Source organism: Hypanus sabinus, chromosome 1 (assembly GCF_030144855.1).
Source record: "Hypanus sabinus isolate sHypSab1 chromosome 1, sHypSab1.hap1, whole genome shotgun sequence".
Lineage (NCBI taxonomy): Eukaryota > Metazoa > Chordata > Chondrichthyes > Myliobatiformes > Dasyatidae > Hypanus > Hypanus sabinus.
In genome coordinates this window covers 183,936,388-183,959,252 of record NC_082706.1, presented here as the reverse complement: position 1 = coordinate 183,959,252, position 22,865 = coordinate 183,936,388, and the positions used below count along the sequence as shown (strand labels likewise).

The window sequence follows — 22,865 nt, the reverse complement described above, 5'->3', positions numbered from 1 at the left end:
CATTAAGAAAAACATGAAACAACAATTACTACACTTCATTTTACACAGTTATATAAATTGAAGCTCCTCCTTTCTTTGAAAGGTAATTGTATGTTAGGTGTGTGATGTTCTTCTGAACATTGAGGGTACGTTGTCATTGGACTATGAGGCCACCCTTGTGGGCTGCTCTCCAGCACATCCTCAGTTTGTGTTGGTTAGCAAAACAAATGACACATTTCACTGTACTTTATATTTCAAAATACATGTAATCAATCTATAAATAAATAGATCTAATCCTATATTATTAATTTGTTGCCTTATATTCACTATATAAGGCACACAACACCAGACAAACACTTGAAGTAAAATTATAAAGTGGATTCACATTTAAGAAATAGTTTTGAAACTGAGATTTAAACCAAACTAAATGGGTCTTTAAAAAATGGATCATTTTTGGTCATTTTCCATTTTGCATCATTCTTTACTTTTAATGATACATATTTGAAATGCTGTGAACACCTCAAACATTTCTGGTGACTCAGTTAGTGACTTGGGGGTAGAGTAGAATGATCAGGTTGATGGAGTTGTGGATAGTGTGGAAGACTGTAGTAGATTGCAGTGGGACTGCACAACCAATGAACTCACTTTCAAGAACTCTTCATTTCAAGTGCTTGGTATTTATTGTTTACTTATTTATATTATTGTTTCTTCTTTTTGCATTTGCACCATTTGTTGTCTTCTGCACTCTGGTTGAATTCAGGCAATTTTTCATTAATTCTATTATAGTTACATTTGTTGTGTATGCCCACAAGGAAATGAATCTCAGGCTTGTATATGGTGACATATATGTACTTTGATATTAAAGTTTACTTTGAAATTTGACGTTGACAGGATGCAGACCTGGGCTGAGCAGTGGCAGATGGAGTTCAACCGGAAAAGTGTGAAGTGATTCACTTTGGAAGACTGAATTTGAAGGCAGAATGCAGCGTTAATGGCAGGATTCTTAGCAGTGCAGAGGAACAGGGGGATCTTGGGGCATGTGTCCATAGATCCCTCAATGTTACCACATAAGTTGATTGGGTGTATAGCAAAGGTGTATAGTGAGTTGGCCTTCATGAGTTGTGGAATTGAGTTCAAGAGCTGCAAGTTACAGTTGCAGCTCTATAAACCTCTGGTTTCTTTAGGCACTGCCTTTGGAGGAGATCTTTGTGGGTGGGGAGGCTTGTTTCTGTGTTGGAGTTGGCTGAGTCTACAACTCTCTGAAGCCTCTTACCTATAAAGACCTGTCTCTCCACAGTACTTCAGCAGAAATTTGAGAGAGTAATTTGTGAGATCTCAAACCTCCTCAAATCCCGAATGAAATATCATTGCTAGCACTCATGATTGCATCAATATGGTGGGCCCAGGATAGATCCTCTGAGATGTTGATGCCCTGGAACTTGAAGCTGCTCACCCTATCCACTGCTGATCGCTCAGTAAGATTGCTGGGTGCTTTCCCAGTCACAATGTCGTATACTTATTAACAGTAAAAAGTCCAATCAAAATTGCATCCAGTTATTTATTATTATTTCAGTTAATCTGTATTACTCTCAGGTAGATTAACTTCCAAATAGGAATCTTCTTTCATCTAAACTAGATTACAAGGAAAGAACAGCAGTACAAATTCATTGTAAATCAAGATATAATGGATTTAAAAGGACCAGCACTAGTTTTGGTGGAAATGATGGAGCTATACTTGTGTCATTGTGTTTTGATGCAAGTTTATGTACATGAACAGGGAATGTAGTGCGTGGGTAGAACAGAGAGTGCGGAATGCTTGAAGTATTGCAATTAACAGAGTTCAGTGTTTGTTCAGCATTGATATCCACAGAAAGTGCAGGGGGGGAATATGGAGGGATTTCCAGAGTTGAAGGCCTTGCACACCAATGACAGTGGAATTAATATTAGGGATACACAACAAGTCGAAAGTGGAGGAGAACAAATACATCAAAGGCCTTTGGGAGATTAGAGATGTGGGCAGAGGTGTGGCCACGGAATAATTTTTTTGACTGTAAAATTGGTCTAATGAGGAACATATATCCTTTCGGCAAATGCTCTGATATTGGGTGGACAGGATTTAGAGTGAGTTAAAATAACAGGCAGCAAAGCTTTGGATGATGTCAGGCATTCCAGGAGTTTGCTTGAATAGCTTTCCAGAGGTGGTAATGGCATAACTAAGAGTTCCAGCAGCAGACAAACTAAAGTTGGAGAGAGAAAGGCATTATGAGAGAGGAGGAAATGGCATTCTTGATGATACAGCTAAGTCATCTGAAACCCATTATGAGGTCAAATGTGGGATGAAACTTGCAGCTTCAGATAGTCTCCAGACCTCCAAGTTCTTGTCACTGGATTTGGAGGCCTGCGTGCCTCAATGACCCAGACAGACTAAGAGTGGTCCACTGGTCCTCCAGGTTTGGGGGTTTTGCTCAGGGCTAACAACCTTGACTGGTAAAACAAACTTGTTACAGAAACAGCAATGAAGAATCCTTCTGCACCTGAGTGTGATGGTATTCCTGCGTCTCCACCCGAGACTTCCATGACTGACAGTAGTGAAACGTGAGAATCTACTGTCACGATGAAGAAGACCCTGAACATCGCAAGAGATGGAGGACCTTCATTGTTGCCCTAAGCACTAGCAGCGTAACAAGCAGTAGGTAAGTATAGTCTCTCGAGGGGTGAATGGAATTAATGGCAGGCCATGAAGGTTATTACTCTGGCCATCCCAGTATCAGAAATGTGTCCAACCACATAGTTATTCTAGCCTTCCCCAGAGTCATGTTTTACAATGCTGCGGTGCAGATGTGGCAATATAAATTCCCTTTAGTCTACCCAGTCAGATCAAAGGTCATCAAAACACCAGGCAGCTCACCAGAGAGCTCCTTCACTAGCCCACAGCATTAGTCTTTCAAACAGAGGGATATTTAGGCATGAGGAAGCAATACACAGACGCTCATGAATCACAAGGGAGATTTTAAAGAACTGTTATAAACCACAATGCCCACTCACACCACATGCAATGGAACACCATGATCACTCGTTCACTAAATAAAACAAAGTTTCTTGGAATATATGTTGGGTCTGTTATTCCTTCAATGAACTAAAAAAGAAGTTTCATTCATTCCAATATTCACCAGCCCTGATCCTGAAACAGCTAAACACATAAAGTAACCAGTTTATGATGCCCAAATTAAGGCCTCAGTGTAGTAGAACTCAACACACCCCACCCTTCCAGCCCTCCCACTATAATATAATACTTACATGTACACACTGTTGGTGATAAAACCTTTGCAATTTGTCTTATGCCTTGCAGCAACTCTGATAGCTTGATGGATGTAAAGGAGCTAAACGTTTTTAATAAGCCCAAAGTGAGCTATCTTGTAGTGATCCCGAAGTTTGGACTAATGGCACCAAAACATGAATTCAAATTCCACCCATGGCAACGGGGGTGAGAAACAGAAATAGAACTGAAGCAGTTCCGCACAGCAGCAGACCATTCGGCCCACAGCATTGTGCCAAACCAGCTAAAAAGCAAATTAAAGACACCCGAACTCTAATCCCTTCTATCTACACCATGTCCATGTCCCTCCATCTTCCTCACATCCATCTGTCTATCCAAATGTCTATTAAAAGCCTCTGATGTATTTGCCTCTACCACCATACCAGGCAGCGCATTCCAGGCATCCTCGATTCTCTGAGTAAAATACTTACCCCCCACATCCCCCTTGAACCTACCCCTCTCACTTTCAAAGCATGCCCTTTTTATGAGACATTTCAACCCTGGAAAACAGATACCCTCTGTCCACTCTCTCTTTGTCTCTTATAATCTTGTAAACCTCTATCCCATCTCCCCTCGGACTCCGGCGCTCCAGAGAAAACAGCCCAAGTTTATCCATCCTCTGATGATAGCACACACCCTCTAGTCCAGGCGGCATCCTGGTAAACCTCTTCTGCACCCCCTCCAAAGCCTTGGGCAACCACAACTGTATGCAATACCCCAGATGTGTCCTAACCAGAATCTTATAAAGTTGCAACATAACCCTTGCCTTTTGAAATCAATGCCTGGACAAATAAAAGCAAGCATTCCATTAACTTTCTTAACCACCTTATCGACCTGTGTAGCCACTTTCAAGGAGCTGTAAACTTGGATCCCAAGATCTCTCTGCTCAGCAACACTGTTACGGATTTTGCCCTTAACAGTGTGCTGTCTCCTCGCATTGCCCTATCATGGTGGAACACCTCACAATTTTCTGGGCTAAACTCCATCTGCTATTTCTATGCCCATATCTACAACTGAAAGTTTTTAACTAAACCTGTAGTAACACAGCAGTATCAATTATGGTACCAATTTTGTAATTTATAGTAATTTTATGTTTTTGCACTGTACTGCTGCTGAAAAGCACCAAATTTCCTGACAAATAAGGCAGCGATAATAAACTTGATTCTGATTCTGATTCCAGTATCACCCCCTCTGGCCTGTAACGTAGCTGATTCTGACTGGCCTCTGAAACCGCCCATCAAAGCATTCCATTCTATTGTTTCATTACAATAGGCAAGGTTAAGTGTATCAAAGATGATCATCTTGCTTGAAGAGCAATGACTGCATGATGTTCAGATTTATCACAATAGGCAGCCCAGTGGAATAGCAAATACAGATGCTGTCTCACAACTCCAGCGATACAGGTTCAATCCTGACCTTGGGTGCTGTCTATGTAGAGTTTGCACGTTCTTCCAGTGACTGAGTGAGTTAGTCCAGGTGCTGCATTTTCCTTCCATGTCCCAAAAAAATGTGGGTTAATTGTCCATGCAGATTGTCCCCAGTTGTAGAATCTGTGGAGGGATAATGGAAATGCAGAAAGAATAAGATAGGTTAGGGTAAAATTAATACTAAAATGGGCCCTTGATACAGCCAATGAGCCAAAGGCTTGCTTCTATGCAGGAGTACTCCATGACACTAGAGCTCTTCTGACAATTGTTTAGTCCATAACTGTGTACAGCAAGGCCTAAAAAATGTTCAAGCATGGCCAGAAAATTGGCAATTAGCACTTGTACTACATAAATGTCAGGCAGTGCCCATTTCCCAAAAGAGATTGGTGAACCTTTAATGGCTCTGTGGTCATTAAAGGTCCACCAGCATTATCATGCTCATATGTATGGGTGACATGGTAGCATAGTGGTCAGTCTGATACGATTACAGCACCAGTGATCCAGGTTCAATTTCACTGCTGTGTGTAAGGAGCTTGTACATTCTTTCAATGGCCTTGTGGGTTTCCTCCAGGTGTTCTGGTTTCCTCCCACAATTCAAAGACATACGGGTTAGTTGCTTAATTCATCACATGGGTGTAATTGGGCACATCTCTAAACAGAGATACCATGCTGTATCTCTAAATAATTTTTTTCAATAATAATATAGGAACAAGTAAGATTATGGGGAGCCTCTGGTACTTCAGTCACCATTTGACTCCCCATATCTGCAAATTACAAGTTGGGTTTAGGATGGAATGTTGTTCCCTTGCTCGGTTGGTGCTGTTCTGACATTAAAGAAACAAACATGACCTAGGATCAGTCAAAGCTCTGTATTAACCCATCCCATTCACCATCTTAAAGATTCATTCCATCATTCACCAGCATACATCAGGACTATATTCTATGCCACCTACAAAAAACAATGCAGCAACTCACGAAAATTTCTTTCACATCATCCTCTTAAACCTATAAAATAAATTGCCTGGAAGGTACTTAGAACGTGCAGCAGATGGAAATACAACTTGCTCAGGGTTCCCAGTGTCTTGTCTTCAAAAAAAAAACCATTTCTTGATCATAACTTGATCACAATCCTGCGGAGAATACTCGGAAAATTTTTACACAGGAGGATTTCAACGTTCAAAGTTCTACCCTGAGATTCGTTCTTTGCAGGTATTCACAGTGGTGGTGGCATCCGTCGGTCTCAAGAGACCATGGATCTGCGCCTGGTGTCTCCAGGGCACAGGCCTGGGCAAGGTTGTATGGGAGACCGGCAGTTGCCCAAGCTGCAGGCCTTCCCCTCTCCACGCCACCGATGTTGTCCAAGGGAAGGGCACTAGGACCCGAGCAGCTTGGCACCGGTGTCGTCTCAGAGCAATGTGTTGTTAAGTGCCTTGCTCAAGGACACAAACACTCTGCCTCAGCTGAGGCTCAAACCAGTGACCAGGTTACTAGTCTGATGCCTTGCCCACTAGGCCACGCGCCAACACAATAGAACAGTAGAACAGAGAAATAGAATAAAATCAAGGAAAATCTGCACACAAACAAAGGCCTAGAAGCAGCCAATGTGCAAATGCAAAAAAGATTGATAGATAAATAAATACGTGTAGATGGAGAACATGAGTTGTGGAGTTCCGGAAATTGAGTCCACAGGTTGTTTTCAGTGATTAGTTCAGTGTTGAGGTTCACCAGAATAATCAGATAATGATCACCTGATTGATATTGATAGGATAAAAAATGATTAGAACAATTGGCAGGGCAGCTTCCCTGCTCCATTTCAGATGGTGTGGTGGGATCTCCAACACAGCAAAGAGCACCTTGGGTATTTTTTTATTCTTGCCATATACTAGTGCCACTTTATGTGTTCAGCTATCTGAGCAAGACGAGACCTCATGACCTTCTGGTCAGAGTGTGAACGCTATTGTTGCATCAAGACATTCAAAGGTAATAATATCAGAATTACTTGCATTGTCACATTCAAGGAAGAGCTGAAGAAATTAAGGTAAAGAAAGGTGAAAGAAACCACTTTCTATAATCCACCAATTCCACAATCAACTCAACTATACCTCGTCCCACCCTAACTCCTATAAGAATGCCATTCTTTTTTCTCAGTTTCTCTATCCCCTCCACATCTGTTCTCAAGCTGAAGCCTTCTCCTCTAGAGGACTTGTGAAGTGCCCTCCTTCTTCCCAAAATGTGACTTCACCCTCTACCATAGTCAATGGAGCTCTCGCATGCATATCCTCCATTTCTCATATGACTACTCTCACCACACCCTCCCCCAACCTCACCAGAAATGAATAGAAGTTTCTAGCTGCTCACGTGCCATATAACCAACCTCTGCATCAAACACAACAGCCTCCCCCAATTTTGCCAGTTCAAAGGTGATCCCTCAAGCCATCACATTTTCCCCTCAAACCCTCTCCCCCTCAACCCTCCTTTCTTCTTTCTCCAAGGACCACTCTCTTTCTGACCCTCTCATCCCATCGCCACTCCATCCCCAGAACTTTCCACTACAACCAGGAAGTCTATTACATGTCCAATATCCATCCTCCACACCATCCAGGGCTCGAAGCAGCCCTTCTGTATGAAACAGATGTTTGCCTCCACCTCTTCCAAATGGGTCAACTGCAAAAGGGTCCGAGTAAAGAGCCTACAGCACAGAAACATGCCATTCAGCCTTTCAAGTTTATGCCACACCATTAATATTCCTAGTCCCATTGATCTGCCCAAGATCATGGCCCTCCATACCCCTTCCATCCAGGTACAAAGCTGTCATCTAATCCAATTTACTACCTCATCTTGAATGCCAAATGACTGAAAGTTCTTGACCAGCCTCCCATGTGGGGCCTTGACAATGGCCTTTCTAAAGTCCATGTAGACAACATCCACTGCCTTGCCTTCATCAATTTTCCTGATAACTTTCTCAAAAAAACTATAAGATTGGTTAGACATGACCTAGCACACACATAGTCATGTTGATTATCCTTGTCTACCAAAATACTTATATATCTGGTCCCTTAAAATACCTGTAGAATAACTTCCCCAGTACTGGTGTCAGGCTCACCAGCCTATAATTTCCTGGCTTATTCATGCAGTCTTGAACAATGGAAGAATATTAGCTATCCTCCACTCCTCCAGCAACTCACCCATGGCTAAGAATGTTTTCAATATTTCTGCTAGGGCTCCTACAGTTTCTACACCTGCCTCCCACAGGGTCCGAGGGAGTATCTTGTCAGGACCTGGGGATTTGTCTGCTCTGAATTTATTCATTAATTTATTTATTCATTTAGGTGTCCAGTTTTTGACACGTTTCCTCACAGTTAAAACACTAGGACATAACTAATAAACTCTTTGCTATGGCAAAATAGAACAAACAACCTAATTGCAGTGCTTTGACAGAAATTCAGGATCACACTGATAATAGACAGATCAGATGGCAGATTACAACTGAAAGCACGCTGTCTAATATGTTCCCTTACTTGCCTGAATCTATAATTTACAAGTTGTTACTTAACAATAAAGTAGGCTTTCCCTGAGAAGCAGCATAAGTGTAATAATGGTCATTTATTTTGATATATTGAATATTTTAATTAGTAAAATTAACACGTAGAGCAAAACACACTGTAGAATGAATATGGCTGTACTTTGTACTAAAAGTTGTCGACAACATCTGTTTGTTAAATTTCACATCAGCAAATGCTAGGCATTAACTATTATTCTGGGCAAACATAAGTGTTTTCTTCTTAGAAGTAACTGGTAAACTCTGACTTCAAGGTTTAGCCAGCTTCCCTGCCATGGGTTCACTTTCAAAGTACAGGACATGAACAAAGCGACCGTTTTCAATGAACAGTCCATGTGAAACACATTCTCATTATTGGTACACAACTTTAGGAAATCTGTGGGTGGTAATAGTTCCAGCTGTGTGGAAATCTTATTCTGGCTCTTATCAAAAGCACTAGAATGGATGTATTTGAGGTAGACTAAAATAGTTAAAGATACTCAAAATTTTTGAAGAAGCGATTACAAGGCTGACTGAAATAAAAAGAAAGCATAAGTGGAAGCATTTGTTGAAGTTGGGGTGGCACTGAAAGCAGCTGTCATGAAAGAGAATAAGAAACTCTGATTTACTAAGATTCCGTCACTTACTGCGTAATACTCTCTTAGAAGTAACAGCTCCTGATAAAATGTGTTTACCAGGTCATTTCAGGGCACAAAGCTGTAACACATCCAAAACCAAAAGGGCCACAGTCTAAAGGAACAGTGTAGAAAAATATAAACACTTTGAAACTTATTTCTGATAGATACTAATGTTATATATTGACTAACTGCTGACAGTAGAGTATTACTCTTGCCAGTTGTTGTCAGTCTGTATTTTCCATGTGTGATTACATCAAAAAGGGCCAAATTATAATACACTGACAAAAGGAAAAATGATTGAAGCAATTTATTGGAGGCAGATGTCATTAAAATAAGCCAAGATGTTATGTTTCATTTTAAGGGTGCTAGATGTATCTAGTAATTAAAAATTTTGAAAGCTATTAATAAAGATATCGACAAAATTTAAAGGGAATAGAGAAAATTACAAGGACTTTGCCAGGGCATGAAGACCTGAATTATTAGGAAAGCTTATATACCTTTGGACTTTATTTACCCTGGAGTGTAAGAGAACAAGGGTAAATTTGATAGAGGTGTACAAAATTATGAGGGGTTTTGATTGGGGTTGGTAAATGGGGTTTCCATTGAGGTTGGGTGAAACTACAACTAGAGGTCATGGATTAAGGGTGAAAGGTGAAATGTTTAAGGGAAACATGAGGGGAACTTCTTCAGTTAGAGGTTGGTGTGGATGTGGAATGAGCTGCCAGTGAGAATTGGTGGATGTGGGTTTCATTTCAGCACTTAAGAAAAATTTGAATAATTACATGGATGGGAGGTGGGGTGGAAGGCTATGGTCCAGGTACAGGTTAATGGGACTAGGCAGTATAACAGTTTGGCATGGACTAGGTGGGTTGAGGGGCCTGTTTCTGTACTGTAGTGCTCCAAGACTCTATGACTCTAAACTGAAAGCTGTGATTTTAAATTAGAGCATACAGTGATTATATAAGTGAAAATAATTGATTAGTCATCACCTGCATTTGTCAGGGAATAAATGAATTTGGTTGATGCAAGTTAGAAGGTTGATGTGAGGATCAAAATAGATTTGTTGATTAACTTTAATGCCTGAACCTCAAAAATAGACCACAGAAATTAAGCGACCATAAATAACCATAACGTGCCCCCTCTTCCATCTGAACTTGTTCCAAATGCTTCAGCCTTGTTTTTAGCACTCACCTGCTGAGTTGTACCATGATTAAGGATGGTGATGTACTTGGATAATTCTGCTCTTGCTAGCTGCTTAAGTGTCTGGCATCATTCACAACTCAATGTTGAGGAATGTGGAACTTCGATTTGATAGCTGTGGTGAGATCACTTTGTTATGTCTATAGCATGCCATTCATCTGGCATTTTATTACACTGCAGAGATACTGTAGCTGCCACAGCTGGAAATAAGTCCACTCATGACACACTAAAACCATTACATTATTAAGCAGAGCTGGCTTCTCAACTCTCTGGCAACTCTCAAGAAGTTTGATACCATGCAGGCCAAAGCATGATCATAGCCCTATTCACCACACTAAACACTCTTTCCATTGGCCAGCATCTCCTGCAATTCATGTATTTAGTGACTGCATCTTGCACTGAGGTAACTTCCTTGACATCCTTCCTAACCTGAAGCCTCTACTCACAAAAACAGTGGATGGGAAGGCCATTAGTTTCCATTCTGTTTCCATCCAAGTATATCACCTGTCCTTCTTCATCACAAAGCCTTAATCCTGGAGTTTCTGGCATAAAAACATTTCACCACTCAACTGTAGTGAGACAAAGAACATATCTGACCACTGTTTTCTCAAGGATTATAAGTCTTGGCCATGCCCAATATTTGTAAGAATGTGCATGGAGGTAGCACATATGTATAAAGTTGCTACATGAAAACATTCAGAAAGAACTCTAAGCACTTGGGCAAGACAGTGAAGTGTTAGAAAGATTTACAGTCAAATATCTAAAAGATCAACTACACTGATTTATATGGAGCACCACCTTTTTGTGCTTCTGAACAAAAGTCTTGAATGGTAGTTATTTGATGTGCCCTACTCAGGTGAATTCTTTGGAAAACACTGGTCATGACATGGCAGCCCAGATGCTAAGGAAACAGATGCTCAGTGTAGGATCAGTAAAACTAACACATCACACAGCTAGGGAGATATGTAGCCAGATCACCATCAGAGCATGCCACGCAGAGTGAAGAGATGCCTTCTTTTTTATTTTATTGAGATACAGCATGGAGTAGGCCTTTCCGGCCCTTTCAGCTACACCTCCCAGCAATCTCCCAACTTAATCCTAGCCTAGTCACAGGACAATACACAATCAGCAATTAATCTACCAACTGGGATGTCTATAGAATGTGGGAAGAAACCCACACAGTCATGCAGAAAATGTACAAACTCCTTACAAGCAGCAGCAGGAATAGAACCCAGGTTGCCAGTACTGTAAAGCGTTTTGCTAACCCTTATACCACTCTGCTGCCTATAGCTGTCCTTATCTTTGAGGATAGTATTACCTTTAAAGAGAATGGCTAGGCTATCATCTATTCCCTATTCTCCTGGTTTTCTATGACTTTATCTTCCCCTTCCAGATACCAATTCAGACAGAACTGTAGCGTACAAGTAAGCATCATGCAATTACAGCGTCAGCGACCTGGGTTCAATTCCCACTGCTGCCTGTAAAGAGTTTGGACATTCTACCTGTGACAGCATGGGTTTTCTCTGGGTGTTTTGGTTCCCTCCCACATTTCAAAGTCATATGGATTAGTAGGTTAATTGGTCAGGAGTGAAATTGGTTTGGTTCAGACTCGTTGGGCAGAAGGGCTGTTACTATGTTATACATCTAAATGAAATAAATCAAAAATAAAGTCAAAATATCTCAGGAATGAGATAGTAATAGGAGTGTGAAGCAGAGAAATAAATGGATGCCAAAAATATGCAAAAGTCTTAGGCACAGTTATTTAGCTAGAGTGCCTAAGGATTTTGTGCAGTACTGTAGTAATTTTATGTATTGCACTGTAAGCTGCCACAAAAGAAATAAATTTCATGAAATACGTGAATGATTCTGATAATGGGAGGTGGCAAGGAGAGGGGATCATGGTTGGGAAAAGGGGAAGGGAGAGGGGAGGGAGCAGGAAGCAGCAGAGGGACATTCTGTAATGATCAATAAACCAGTTGTTTTGAGTCAAATGACCTTGTCCATTGTCTGCACCCACACTATCCCCCCGCCCCGGCACCTTTTCTCTGCCATCTACCTCTCCCACAGTGCTCCAACCGCACCATTCCCAACATCCTTTACTCCCGCCAGATTTACAATCTTGCTCTCCGCTCCATGTTGACAAATACAGTACTGTGCAAGAGGCTAAGGCACCCTGGCTATATATATGTGCCTCACACTTTTGCATAGTATTTTGCAAGGATCACCATTACCAACCTCAACATCATTCTTTGAGTATCAGTATCATCATAATCATCATCTTCATCTTCATCCTGATCACTGATAACAACATCCTCCTACACCCTCAGCATCTCTTTACTGATCATTGCCCTTACAATACTCATTGTTGTCTATGGTCCACCAAATCCTTCACCGCCACATAAAACCTTCTGAAGGAGTGTGAAGTGTCCATACATTTGTACAGTACCAGGAAATCTGATGAGATGCAAAGAGACCAATGGCTGCTTAATTAAGATTCAAGATTCAAGTTTATTTATCATATGTAAATCAAAACATGCAGTGAAATGTGTCATTTGCATTATCAACCAACACAGTTCTTTGATACCAGGAACGGACATCTTCTTCGGCCTCCAGCCTCCAGCAGACTCAGGCTCGGGCCTGCAGAGATTCAGAAGCTTAGCTCTGGCCAGTGGGCCTCGACTTCCGGACATCCGTTTCAACTCTTGGGTAGTATGTTTTTACTTAATCAAGACAAACTTAGCGTGGGTTTATAGCTAGAATATTTTAATTTACAGAACTCTGTAAATTTCTTGGAGAATACATCATTTCCTGAGCTCTACATTTAATCTTTTCCTCACCAAGATGCCTTTGGTATGTCTTCTGAAGCATTTCCTTGCACGGGCGACACTGGAATCATAAACACGTTTCCTTTGAAAATCATATCTTCCACTACTGACAGGTGAGCTCTGCTTGCTGAATACACATTGGACAGTCATCCTTTCCATGCTGGCCATCCTTTCTGTAATGCCTCTGAGTACTCTCATTGTTTCATCTCATCCCTGCTGTTTTCCTAATCTTCTCTGTTCCTTCAGGGGAAACAGAAGTCAGATGTATCAGTATTACAGTGGAGTAAAGGGAATTACAGAGGCATGAGAGAGGAGTTGGCCAGAATTGATTGGAAAAAAACACTAGCAGTGACGACGACACAGCAGCGATGGCTGGAATTCTGGAAGCAATTTAGAAGGCACAGGATATATACATCCCAAAGAGGAAGAAGTATTTTAAAGGTAAGATGACACAACCATGGCTCACAAGAGAAGTCAAAGCCAACATAAAAGCCAAAGAGACACCATACAATAGAGCAAAAATCTGTGGAAAGTTGAAGAATTGGGAAGCTTTTAAAAATAACGGAATACAATTTAAAAAAGTCATTAAGTAGGTACAGATGGAATGCAAAGGTAAGCTAGCTAATAATATTAAACAAGATACTAAAAGTTTCTTCAGATACATTAAGTGTAAAAGAGAGGCAAGAGTGGATATCGGACCATTTGAAAGCGATTCTGGAGAGGTGGTAATGGGGGACAAGCAAATGGCAGACAAACTGAATCAGTATTTTACATCAGACTTCACTGTGGAAGACACTAGCAGTATGGTGGAAGTTCCAGGGGACATGAAGTGTGTGAAGTTACCATTACTGGAGAAAAGGTCTCAAAGTAGATAAGACACCTGGACCAGATGGTGAATACCCCAGGCTGAAGGGATTGTGGAAGCATTAGTGATGATCTTTCAAGAATCACCAGATTCTGGATCAGTTCTGGAAAGCTGGAAAATTGCAAGTGTCACTCCACTCTTCAAGAAGGGAGAGAAGCAGAAGAATGGAAACTATAGGCCTGTTAGACTGATCTCAGTGGTTGGGAAAATGTTGGAGCTGAATTTTAAGGATGAGGTCTCAGGGTACTTGGAGGCACAAGATAAAATAGGCCATAGTCAGCATGGATTCCTCAAGGGAAAATCTTGCCTGACAAATCTGTTGGGATTCTTTAAAGAAATAACAAAGGATAGACAAAGGAGACTTGGAATTTCAGAAATCCTTTGAAAAGCTGCCACACATATAACCATATAACAATCACAGCACCAAAACAGGCCATCTCGGCTCTTCTAGTCCATGCTGAACGCTTACTCTCACCTAGTCCCACTGACCTGCTTTTAGCCCATAAATCCTGCATTCCTTTCCTGTCCATATACCTATCCAATTTTTTTTTAATGACAAAATTGAACCTGCCTCTACCACTTCTACTGGAAGCTCATTCCACACAGCTATCACTCTCTGAATAAAGAAGTTCCCCCTCGTGTTACCCCTAAACTTTTGCTGCTTAACTCTCAACTCATGTCCTCTTGTTTGAATCTCCCCTACTCTCAATGGAAAAAGCCTATCCACGTCAATCTATCTATCCCCCTCATAATATAAGTACTTCTATCAAGCTCCCTCTCAACCTTCTACGCTCCAAAAAATAAAGACCTAACTTGTTCAACCTTTCTCTGTAACTTAGGTGATGAAATCCAGGTAACATTCTAGTAAATCTAACATGAGGCTACTTAACAAGCTACAAGTCCATGGTATTACAGAAAAGATTCTAGCATGAATAAAACAGTTGCTGACTGAAAGGAGACAAAGAATAAAGAATAAGGAATAAAGGGAGTTTTTTCTGGTTGGCTGCCAATGACTAGTGATGTTCCACAGGGGTCTATGTTGGGACCAATTCTTTTTATGTTTTATGTCAATGATTCGGATAATGGAACTGATGGTTTTGTTGAATAGTTTATAGATGATATGAAGATACCTGGAGGGACAGGTAGTTTTGAGGAAGTAGAGAGGCTACATTAAGACTTAGATTAGGAGAATGTGCAAAGAAATGGCACATTGAATACAATGTCGGGAAGTGGTATGGTCATGCAATTTAGTAGAAGAAATGAATAGGTTAACTATTTTCTAAATGGAAAGAAAATACAAAAGGAAATTGAGAGTCCTTGTGCAGGGTTCTCTAAACGTTATTTTGCAAGGTGATTCACTGGTGAGGAAGGAAAATGCAATGTAGGCAATCATTTCAAGAGGACTAGAATATAACAACAAACTTATAATGTTGAGACTTTATAAAGCACTGGCAAGGCATCAATTGGCATATTGTGAGCAGTTTTGGGCCTCTTACAAAGGATGTGCTGACACTAGAGAGGGTTCAAAGGAGGTTCATGAAAATGATTCCAGGATTGAATGGCTTGTCATATGAAGAACATTTGATGGCTCTGGGCCTGTACTCACTAGAGTTCAGAAGAATGAGGCGTGACCTGACTGAAACCTTTCCAATGGTAAAAGGCCTTGAGAGAGTGGATGTGGAGAGGATGTTTCCTGTGGTGGAAAAATCTAAGACCAAAGGATTCCATCTCAGAATAGAGGGGCATCCTTCTAGAATGGAGATGGGGAGGAATTTCTTTATCCAGATAGTGGTGCATCTGTGGAATTCTTTGCCACAGGCAGCTGTGGAGGCCGAGTGTTTATGTATATTTAAGGCAGAGGTTGATAGATTCTTGATTAGCCAGAGCATAAAGGGATACAGGGAGATGGCAGGAGATTGAGGCTGAGAGGAAAATCAGATCAGCAATAACTATCTTGTCAACAGGGGCCTGTATATCAGCATTAATCTCTTAGTCAATCTTTTCTTTCTTGAGTGCTCAAGGCAGCGCATCAGCAGCAAACATACATTTTCCCAGTGTGTAGATGATCTTCATGCCATACTTCTGCAGCCTTATCCACATGTGCAATATCCTCATGGGACAGTCACTCAGCGGCATGGACATAGTTCAGACCAGTGGGCTATGGTCTGTCTCCACTTCGAAAGATTGTCCATAGATGTAATGATGGAACCTTTTGCATGCATGCTTGCTGGCGAGAAGCTCTTTCTTTATTTGTGCATAGCTGACTTCACACTTGTTAAAGCCCTTGATGCACAGGCCACAGGTTGGCATGTGTCATCATGCTGCTGCAGTAGTACTGCTCCAAGGCCGTACCAGGATGTATCAGCTGAGCTCCTAGTACGCCTTTCCAGATCGTAAAACTCCAACATGGGCTCTTCGTTTGGGATTCTTTTCAGCCTCTGGAAACACTTTTCTTGCTTATGAGACCAAATCCACTCATTTCACTGCTCAAGCAGTGACCTAAGTGGTGCTGTTATAGTAGAAAGTTGAAGGATGACTTCATCCTGTTAAGTCACCACCTCTTCCTTGTTTTGGGGCCTCTCCATATTTTCAATGGCTGACATCTTTGGATGGAGATGACAGAGCATACAGGAGCAAGATATACTAACTAGTGGAGTGGTGTGGAAGCAACGGCCTTGCACTCAATATCAGTAAGAGAAATGAGCTGATTGTGGACTTCAGGAAGGGTAAGACAAGGGAACACACACCAATCCTCATAGAGGGATTGAAGTGGAGAGAGTGAGCAGCTTCAAGTTCCTGGGTGTCAAGATCTCTGAAGACTTAACCTGGTCCCAACATATCAATGCAGCTATAAAGGAGGCAAAACAGGAACTATACTTCATTAGGAGTTTGAGGAGATTTGGCACGTCAACAAGAACGTGTAAATTTAGTCGGCTCCATTTTAGGTACTAGCCTACAAAATAACCAGGACATCTTCAAGGAGTGGTGTCTCAGAAAGGCAGCGTCTATTATTAAGGACCTCCAGCACCCAGGGCATGCCCTTTTCTCACTGTTACCATCAGGCAGGAGATACAGAAGCCTGAAGGCACACATTAAGTGATTCAAGAACAGCTTCTTCCCCTCTGCCATCTGATTCCTAAATGGACATTGAACCCATGAACACTACCTCATCTTTTTAATATACAGTACTTCTGTTTCTGCATGATTTTTAATCTATTCAATGTATATACTGTAATTGATTTACATATTTACTTATTTTACTTCTTTTTTCTTTTGTATTATGTATTGCATTGAAACGCTGCTGCTAATTTAACAAATTTCGCGACAACATCTGAAAACTGGTGGTATTTGTTTAATTCTTAGTTGTTCTTTGCAGATGCAGTGTTGTTTTCCGTTTGAGAGTTTTAGTCAATGAACCTGTTTGGCCTAGCGTTTACAGTTTTCTTCCCTTTAACACTGTTCGTATTAAAGTCTATGAACTATCGACCTGCTTCTGTGTCTCTCACTCCGCACCTGGGCCATGTCCACACCGGGTGACACCACTAGCTGCTAAATATATATTGAATCACTACTGGAAGCATTTCCAATTATCTGTTAAGTTGCCTGTGAACTGCATCAGTGTGGAAGGACATAGGTTGTCCTTGACAGGAACTCTCACCCTCTCAGCTGAATTTCTTGGTGAACTGATATGAATTTCATTGGGTGGGATACGAGTAGGATTTATTGGAAGAAAGCTCGGTCTGCTGTCTTAAGAAAGCAAAAGAAAACACAGATTTTCATAGATATTCAGTGTTTTGATTCCTTGAGGTATTGATTAATTTGCAGGATGGATAGTTTTAGTTTGAAAGCTCCCAGGCTGGCAGATAGCATGTGCTTCATGTGTATCTGTTTAATCCTTTGTCGTAGCCCCGGAGGGACCTGGAATGGAGCCGATGTTTTCCTTACATTTCTCCTCTAATTTTGATGGCTCTATACTTCATAATTTCACTGCTGTCAAATTCTAACCACTCAGTTGTCCTGCCTTTGTAGAGTTGTTTCAGTTTTAGTAGTTCTACACAAGGAATCAATAGGTTAAGATGTTACTCCCAGGAATGTTGAGGAATGAGGGGAAATTTGACAGAGGCATACACAATTACAAGGGGAATGGATAGGGTAAATGCAAGCAGGCTTTTTCCACTGAGGTTGGGTGAGTTTAGAACCAGAGGTCATGGGTTAAGAGTGAAAGGTGAAAGAGGAACGTGGGGAGAACTTCTTCACAGAGGGTGGTGAGAGTGTGGGATGGAATAAGGTTCAATTTCAACACTTAAGAAAAGTTAAGATAAGTACATGGATGGGAGGGGTACGGAGGGGAATGGAGGGTTATGGTGCAGGTGCAGTTGGATGGGATGTAAGCAGAGTTATAGTTTGGCATGGACTAGATGGGCCAAAGGGCCTGTTTCTGTGCTCTGTGACTCTATGACTCTGTGACTCTAATCCCCACATTACAAGCAACCTGTAGCCTCTGTTCGTGACCTTTGTAAGGTGACACATTCTGCCAGTGAGTTATTTTGGATTTTTTAATACTATCACTTATTTGAAACAGCAATACTATGTATAGATTATTTTAATGGGTATAATTATCTGGAGAACATGGTGGAGATAATTCAGACCATGTAATTTGCTTTTGTTAGGGGTTTGAACCTTTCAGAGAGTTAAGACCGAGTTCCTGGAGGTGGCCATTGGAAACGAGTTGTGTGGAAGATTCTTCTTGCAGAAGGAATTGAATCTCTGGAATTTTCTTCTCCAGAGGGTTCTGAAGGCCAGATTACTAGAGGTAGGTGATGAGGAAGTGGATGATTTTTTGAAAGGGGACCATGTGGAACTGGCCCATTGGAGTTTAGGGCTGGAGTGGATCGTATTGAACGACGGGGCAGGCTTGAGGTGCTCGATGACCTGTTTTCTGACCTGCTCCCATTTTCTTGTGCTCTCAAACCCCTACCTACTGTGTTTGCTTCCAACACCTCTGCACCTTCGATTCTCCTTAAAACCCAGTTCTAACCTAGCTTTCAATACCCATCCTACCCACAACCCCATACATCCTACAGCAATTTTCATCTGACCACACATTCAGATTACTTCATAAATGTTTATTTTATAATGTAAATTACATAAATCTGGAGTTCAACCAGATCACAGATCACTAAATCACAGATATAGTTGGTTACTACAAATCTGTTTCATATTTTGCAAACATTAATATATAAATATCATTGCAAAATTGCATTGTGAACTGACCATATTAGGGACCATTGTGGGATCCATTGGAAAAGACCATCACAAATGAGCAGACTATAGCTCCTGATCGGTGTCAGGTCTATTTGCATCAAATGCAATAATATTTGGCAAAGATTAATTTACGTTTTGAAACTAAATGTTTTCAACATATTCAAGATTTCACAGATTGCTAATGGAGCCCTGTCTTTCATGTAAACCACAGGCAGGCTGCAGCGTCACCTGGCCTTACGACTTAGATCTAAAGCTGAACAGAATGGATTATACAAGGGGCTGCTAGATCCAGATCAGTAGATGCAGTCTACAGCCTACTCTCTCACCGCAGTTAGTGCTGTTCATTTTCTTTTATCACCTTTTAATTTGACCTTGCTGCCTTTCCAATGCTTTAGCTTCTTTTCTGCAAACTCTCTGTGACATTTTAGGATTTGTTTTGACTACACTTTCCAGGAAGGTTTTGGAAATAAGTGCAATTGAAGCTCTGTTTCAACCAAAGTGCCCTAGCCCAGTTGGAAGCTCTCCTTACCGCTGCTGCTGAGAGAAAAATTGTTATCAGCACGTCAACTGATTGAAGGTGAGAGGGGGTAGGTTCAAGGGGGATGTGACGGGTTAGTCGTGGGTGCCTGGAATGTACTGCCTGGTATGGTGGTAGACACAAATACATTAGAGGCTTTTAAGAGACATTTGGATAGGCACATGGATGTAAGGAAGATGGAGGGATATGGACATGGTGTAGGTAGGAGGGATTGGTGTCTGGGTGTTTTTGATTTGCTTTTTAGCTGGTTCTGCACAACATTGTGGGCTGAATGGCCTGTTCCTGTGTTGTACTCCTCTGTGTTCTATTTTTATAACTGAAAGACTGGAAGGACACGCACTATAGCATATCTGAAGAACTTGTTGTCCTCTGCAGTCATGAGTGAGATACCCCCAAGATGTAGCATCAGGCTTGTGAAGAAATCTTTCCATCCCGTAGAACAATGGTTTGAACCAAGCTGGTCAATGCTGTGTTGAACACTTTCTGGTTTAGTCCAGAAACCACTAGCATTTGGCCATCTCTGACACACTTGCTTCAGTTGAAGGCAATAGGCTGAGAAGGTGAAACATTTGCAAGCCCTGTTTCATCTGGTATATCCTCTTAGCCAGCTGACCTCTCAGTTTGCCTCTTCCATCTCCCTCCCAAACAGTCAGCCTCTCCTCTATCAGCTGCCCCCTCCTGGTTGTCTATGGCAGAATAATTGACAATCGACAGCTCAACTCACTGTGCAGAACATTATTCAGAATGAAACGCATGAATCCTCTGCACACACGCAGTTCACGATAGGCATTCTTCTGGGGTCATATCATTGAACCATGAGGCACCAGAGGCCACTTGGCTCATTGTACCGGTATCTGCCCTTGTAAAAAGCTTCTGTCGTAGTACTGCTCCCCTGCTCTACCCCACAGCATATGAGATGTTCCCCTCTTAGTCTGAGATTTACAACTGGACCTGTCTCTGTCACTCCTTCAGGGAGAACATTCTAGATCACAGCATCTCACTCTTCACTAGCTCTTTTCCAATGGCCTTAAAATTGTATTTGCTTACCACTGACTCTCATGCCACTGGAAGAAATTTCTCCCAAACTACAAATCAATATCCTCAAAATTTTCATATTAGAAAGCTGAACAGTAATGCTGACCTGTTTTTAACTTCCTCCCGTCAGATAGGAATGGAGTTGGCAACTAAAATGGTGACAGGCTGAAACCATTGGGTTCCAACACCCTCAATTACATCTTAGACACAATTGGAAGCAGGGTTCTCATCAATATTGCAGTGTCAGTCTGATAACACAATTTGTTGATGATGTGGTGAAAGATTTTATAGATGGATGCCCTTTTGACACTACCCATCATCCTTTATTTGGGTTTGGCAGAAGAATTCAATGGAGAGAATTGCTTAATTACAACAGAGTTGACAAGAGCAGAGAGTTGGAAGAAGACTTTACTATCTAAAGCCAGTGGAGAGGCAGAATCCACTGGCCAACTTAGATGAAACAAGTGAGGGAAGAAGAAAAGGACACTAGAGAAATTAATTCAGGCCCATCTTTAATTTTGGGATGTGAGATTGATGCATGTTGACTATTTAAGTTGATGAATGCCATACAGCAGTTGAAGCAAGTTGGCAGAATTTGAGCAATAACAAAGCAGAGGACAGCCAGTACAAACTGCCAAGTAGGAAACTTCCAGCAGTGAAATCAGGCTATTTTTGCTGGCCATGTCAGAGGTAAATAGAAAGACCAATGCAGGAGAGTAGCTGAGAATAGCAAAGACATTAAATGTGACAACCTTCCAAAGAGGTCTAAGCACAAAAGACTTGCCCAGAAGTTATTGTGTTGTAAATCTAAATTAAGAATAAATAAAAATAAAGCTTGAGTCTCAATGAGGAGAAATACATATTGGAGGACAAACCTCATTAGGAATCCAGTCAGTGACAGCATGAACTTTTGAAGGGAACACAGCTCTTTGGAACTGAATATAACCAACACATTAAAATACCAGACACCAATAGAAGACAACACAAGGATAAGCCAATATGAAATGTATTCCTTTGTTATAGATGTAACAGATGTCCTATTTTATCATACATCTGTTCCATCCAATGATCCAATAGCAGCTGGACAGACTTATGTAATTTTGTTGAGATTAATAGCAATTTCCAAGGTGATATAAATTACATTCAGGCCAGGTCTCTTAAGAGAAAGCATAATCACACCATTAATATCCAATTACTAGGGAAGTGTTGTACTGAATCATGTTTAGTTTCTGGAGTGTTTAAATGTATGCATCCTGCTACAATCAAATGCTTCTTAACTATTCAGAAAAGACATGCTTTACAGTGGTGTTTGAGAGGTATGGGTTACGCATTCTCAGAATCCACAAAAACTGGAGCAAAAATACATTATCCTTGATTGCTTAAGAAGATGAATCTATTCTAAAGCACCTGATGAAACCTATCGAAGACTGAAAAGCCTAGATAGGGTGGATGTGGAGAGGATGTTCCCTATAATGGGAGAGTGGAACCAGAGGGAACAATCTCAGAACAGAGATAAGGAGGAATTTCTTTAGCCAGAAGATGATTAATCTGTGGAATTCATCGTCACAGATGGCTGTGGAGGCCAATTCATTGGGTATATTTAAAGTGGAAGTTGATTAAGTTCTTGATTAGTAACAGTTTTCAAAGGTTACAGGGGGAATGTAGGAAAATGGGTTTGAGAAGGGTAACGAATCAGCCATGATTGAATAACAGAACAGAATTGTGGCCCATTTCAGCTCCTATGTTTTATGGTCTTTTGTCACCTGGTCAGTGGTTCATATGTTCAAGAAGAGTCAACAACAATGTCCATCACAAGCAGAAATACTAGAAAATCATTTTAACTCAATAATTCTGTTTGTACTACCACTGGTTTGCATTGTGGTACGATCAGGCTGTGATCATTGTTGCATACTGTGAATCATTGTGTTTCAAAGACTGATAGGTTATTTTTAGCAGAAGAGCAGCAAGACTCTCTTATACCATGAGGGGCTGAGAGAAAATATCATCATTCCATAGTTGGAAAGCCTACATTCCTTACCAATGCTTTAAAACCATTCAGGGTCTCTTTTATATCAGACAGTGAAGTCTCAGTATGAAGGCCCACTCTGTTTCTCAGAATGTGTACTATTTTTCCTTCCACTTTACTCAATCGGCACTGGATCTTTAGATCTTGCCCCCTTACTTTCAGATGTCAAAGATGTCTTAAACAATCTGTAAAATACCATTATGCCTCTGAACC

The 22,865-nt window shown here is 41.1% G+C and overlaps 1 long non-coding RNA gene across 1 annotated transcript in view; it reads right to left on the bottom strand.

Annotated features, from left to right (window-relative positions):
• Window positions 1-3,672: 3,672 nt before the first annotated feature.
• LOC132383247 (uncharacterized) overlaps window positions 3,673-22,865 on the bottom strand; it is a 38,927-nt gene continuing 19,734 nt past the window's right edge. The window contains exon 3 of the long non-coding RNA XR_009508587.1: window positions 3,673-4,845. This is a non-coding gene — a long non-coding RNA (uncharacterized LOC132383247). The remainder of the gene's footprint in view (window positions 4,846-22,865) is intronic.